This window comes from Jaculus jaculus, chromosome 15 (assembly GCF_020740685.1).
Source record: "Jaculus jaculus isolate mJacJac1 chromosome 15, mJacJac1.mat.Y.cur, whole genome shotgun sequence".
NCBI lineage: Eukaryota > Metazoa > Chordata > Mammalia > Rodentia > Dipodidae > Jaculus > Jaculus jaculus.
In genome coordinates, this window is record NC_059116.1 from 20,352,501 (window position 1) to 20,357,750 (window position 5,250).

Below are 5,250 nucleotides of genomic sequence, written 5' to 3' on the forward strand. Positions count from 1 at the left end.
ATCTTTCCAGCCCCTTCTAATTTATTGAGTGGGGAGTCTTATTCTTTCTCTTTACATAAGATTTACTGTGACTTTTTCCATATAGATATTTGTATCCTATATCTTCCTAGTAAGTCACAGTTTTCAATATTAGAAATTATCTTTCTGTATCTAATTTAACACCTACTAGTCTGAATTATTCATCAGACTATGTACTTTATTATTTCCAGGTCTCTGATATATCTTTTTGAAGTCTTTTCTTTTTAGACTTTTAAATTACATACCTATATCTAAAGATATATAGATAGGCATCCTAGCATTGGTTTGAATTTCCAAAATCTTTTTAAAAGTCATGCTAAGCCTTTTCACTTTTATGACCATGATCGATGGGCTTGGCCTCAAGTCATTTGGATCTCATTTCATGTGTTCTATGTACATGATACAATGCTGGGTTTCTCTTTGTTGTATTTCCATATGCACAAAGATGTTTTCCTAATTAGCAACATCTGAACTTTTTAATCAGCTGTTACTATGTTCCTAAGCCTTGCTTCTGTTTGTTTTGCAACACTGTGATCACAACTCACCACCTCGCACATGCTAGTGAAGTCTTTTAACACAGAACCACATCCCCAACTCTCAATTAGCTCCTTTTTCCCCTCTAAGTTAACTTTTTGCTATCTGAGTTACCAGTATAACTAATACCCTTCAACTCCCCCATGACCCATTCGATAATGGTGGCTTCTCCTTTTCCTCAGCATTTTCTTCGTTTTGGGTTCCATTATTTCTTGTTTGCTAGAAAATATAATGTCTAATGTTCCTAACTCTGTTCCTACCTTACATTATAGCCTTGGTTCTAAAATTAAACACACTAAATGCTTACTACTGTCGTTTTGCTAACATTTTTCTCATTGTCACTAAGTTAGAGAAAGTGCCAATATACAATACCAACCTATTAAGTGCCCTCCTCCCTTTCTTCCTGTTCCCTTTATATCTCCTTTTTAACTTACTGGCTTCTGCTACTGAGTTTTTTCCTTTAAAAAAAAAAAAAAAGAGAAAGTGTCAATAGAATTGTTAAAAAAGAAAATATGAAGACAAAAGTCTCCTGAACTTCTACCTCTCACTTTTGTATTCCTCCTCTCTATATATACAAATAGTGTCCCATCTTTATATTCTCTAATGACTCCCAGAAGCAAATTTTCATTTATGGTCCCCTTCAAGCCCCTTCTTTGTAACTGGTACTGTGAAATGTCAGTGATTTGGTCTATGTCTTGTGTGGGTCATGTGTGGATAGATCCTTAAGCCTGCTTCCCATTCACTGCATACCCATGAGTTGATAGAAAAAGTATAAGCTTCATGGGAAGTCATTCTCTATTCTCCATTTACAAGAAATAGAAAGTTCATGGTAGTCTTGATGCTGACAGTGTGCCTGCCATGGGGTTTCACTATTACTCATTGATTTGGGGGAGAAAATGGATGAAGAGTCTATCATTATCCTCTTTAATATTTAATATCATTGACTTTTAGTGGTTTTACTTCTTTCCTAATATGTTTCCCTATATACACTGACTTAGTTCTATGCACAAGACTCGATACCTTCTTTTTACTATCACTTCATCCAGTATATTTTATAAGAAACACAATTCTTTGCTCCATAAATTACTTAATGAAGTGATTTTTTTTTTTTAATTTCTAGACATATGGTGACTCTCTAGTTCTCTCAATGTCATGGGCTTCCAGCCCAATTCCACTATAATGAAAGAATGTGCGTTCTATGTTTTTAGTACCTGAAATTTGTTGAGACTTTGTGCCCCAGAATTTGGTTATTTTTGATAGCTTTTCCTTTTCCTATATTTATATTTTATCTTATAAATGATGTATTTATGAGGTACCTTATGTTTTGATACACACACACATATAGTATAAACTCAAAATTATCACATAAAAGATTTATCCCTTCTTTTGATGAAAATATTCAAAATCAGGCTGGAGAGATGGCTTAGCAGTTAAGGTGTTTGCCTGCAGAGCCAAAGGACCTTGGTTTGACTCCCCAGTGCCCATGTAAGTCAGGTGCACAAGGGGGTGCCTGTACCTGGAGTTCTTTGTAGTGGCTGGAAGCTCTGGTGTGCCCATATTCTTGCTCTCTCTATAATAAAGAAATATTAAAAGAAAATATTCAAAAATCCTTACTTCTAGCTTTTACAAAAATACACACAATGGTTATTTACAGTGAACTGGAAGAGTGACAGAACGCCAGAACTATTCTGTGCAGTGGTCTTTGCCACCGTCATCAGCCTTTCCAAGTCGTGCCAAAGCCATCGTTGTTTGTTTCAGAATAAATTGGGGTAAGTGTTGGGAAAAGAGTGCTTCCTTACAGGCCTCACCTGTGGACCAGAGTATTCCTAGATGCTAGGGGGAACTGGTCCCTGACTACTAAGTAGCACTTGTTTCCTACCTTCCTTTTCTTCCACCATGGTGATACAATCTATGGGATTGGAAAAAATGAGTTAGGTCATCTCATGACCATAAACAACTCAACTCTTGGTCCCACCTACAACCTCCAGCCTTCAGAGACTAGCCCAACACAGGAGCAAAACCAAGGCTGGAGCTGGAGAGATATCTTAGTGGTTAAGGTCCTTGCATGCAAAGCTAATGGTCTGGACAACCCAAAACTGATTCCCTAGTACTCATGTAAAGTCAGATGTACAAAGTGGCACATACATCTGGAGTTTATTTTCAGTGGCTGAGGCCCTGATGCACCCACTTTCTCTCTCTTTCTCTCACTCACTGCTTTTAAATATTTATTTTTTTAGAAAATTACTTATGAGGTGTCCAAAGTTTCTACTTAATATAAGGGCTGGAGAGATGGTTAAGGTGTTTGCCTCCAAAGTGGAAGGACCCAGGTTCAGTTCTCCAGGACCCATATAAGCCAGATGCACAAGGTAGCACATGTATCTGGAGTTTGTTTGCAGTGTCTGGGCCCATTCTCTGTCTCTATCTCTTTCTCTCTGTCAAATAAGTAAATAAATAAAAATAAAAAAAAATAAATTAGAGAAATCTCCATTTAGCTGGGTGTGGTGGTGCACACCTTTAATCCCAGCACCAGGAGCCTGGATCACATGAGTTTGAGGCCACCCTGAGACTACAAAATGAATTCCAGGCCACCCTGGGCTACAGAACGATCCTTGAAAAAAATAAATAAGTAAATATCCCAAGTCTGAAAGTACTGTAGGCTATCTATTTCCTAGTAGGGCTCAAGGCCAGAGACAACTTACCACAAATGATGCAGATGAGAAGAAATGTTTGGCTGACTGACGTGTATCTCTGCATGGCACTGAGGCAGGTCCAATGAGGCACACGTGAGCAGTAGCCTGGGTACGAGGGACTGTGATAATCCACCAGCGCTAGCTTTCCTCATTAGGCCCAGAGTTCCATGGCACAGTACTCAAAACTCACTTGCATGCCCTGCCTGCTGATTGAAGGAAACTTATTCCCTGCCCTGGGTTGAGGCAACCTTTTGCCACCCAGGTGAATATTAATTAGACTGAGTTGCAACAAAGTCTCACAGCTTTCAGGATGTATACCATCTCAAGAACATGTGAGAGATCCACTCATCTTGTGATGGAAGCAGGTTAGAACTGGATCAGGCATAGGGATCCTGTCTGAGAACCCAGGCCTGAGGGATGGGGCCTTTCCGCGCGACCTCCTTTGGGATCTCCCTACAATGGGGATGGCAGTAAAATCCAAGCACAGAGCTGTGCCTATTTCTCTGCTTCCAATTCTCCAGTTAGTGGAGTGACAAGGCAGAGTGATTCCTCCCCCACCCCTGAGTGCTTTTTTTTATCTATGGTAGTCTCCAGAGTCAATACATATGTCCTACCCTGAACTAGCTCCATTTTGAACAAAGAACCCTCTGTGTCAACATTAATCATGCTGCTCTAAGGCATCATCTGTGTGGGGTCCCTGGACCCCTGGGATGCTGTTCCCCAAAAGGCATCCAGGCCACTGTGGACAGCAGGGTCATGAGCATGACAAAAGAACCACTTGCGGTTGGCAGTCTCAGTGCAAGGCTCCTTTTGTCAGGGAAATGGGCTTATAAGCAGTTAAGAGCAGGAAGAGCATCCTAAGGGGAATGGTGGGGTCAAAGGTTGCTAGCCAATGCCTAGGGACGCTCATTGCAGCACACAGCACATAGGGAGAGTCAGGTGGTCTACATAGTGACAGTAAGAGGGTGGCAGGGGGATGGGCTATATGAAGGCTGCTGACTGATGAGGAGTTTCCTAGGCAACTGGCCCAAAGTCACAGGGCTGTGGGCAAGGGAGTGGCCCCCTGGAGCCCGAGGGTCCTTGGCCATGTGTGGCAGCTCAGGCCCATCTCCTGAAGGCTCCAGCCTGTGCCTGACACATCTGAACTAATTATCTTCACTCATGTTTATCCATTCTTTGGTGAATCTACCCTAGGCAGTCTATTCTCCAACGAGTCCACCCAAATTTACTTACACATGCACGCGCACACACACGGCACAAATGTCTACCGATTATAAATCCAGCATTATAAATCCAAGCTCATCTCGCTTGGCTGGCCTGACTAGAGTCTCAGGCCTTACCCTACTTGCTTTTTGCCATCTTTTCCCCTTGTCTAAGGCATTTTGCACCCCTAAGTCCCATTTGTCTCCACTAAAGCTGCACTGGACAATAGCACGCTCACCTCGGTCTTTCCATATGCTGTTTGTGCTGTGAGAAGCAGCCCTGTACTTCACTTAGGTTTTGGTTCAAATAAGTTACCAAAAAAGGCCATTGGAGGCTGGAGAGGTGGCTTAGCAGTTTAAGGCACTTGCCTGTGAAGCCTAAGGATCCAGGTTCGATTCCCCAATACCCATGTAAGCCAGATGCACAAGATGGCATATGTGCCTGGAGTTCATTTGCAGTAGCTAAAGGCTCTGGTATGTTCATTCTCCCCATCTCTCCCTCTTTCTCTCTCAGACAAATAAATAAAAGTATTCTTTGAATAAGGTTACCTATAAAATTCTTCTTAAAACTAGAGAACACACTGCAACCTTATCTCATCCCATTTCCCTGCTATTATTTTTAATTCTTAGCATGGTCACCTCCCCACATAATTTATTATTTACTAATTTTCATCGCTATCTAAATACCACCATCATAGGTGTGTTACAGTTACCTTCTCCTTGCTGAGACAAAGCACCTGACCAAAAGCAGCTTATGGGAGGAAAGTATTTCACTGGCTTGCAGTCTTGAGGGAAAGCATGGTGTG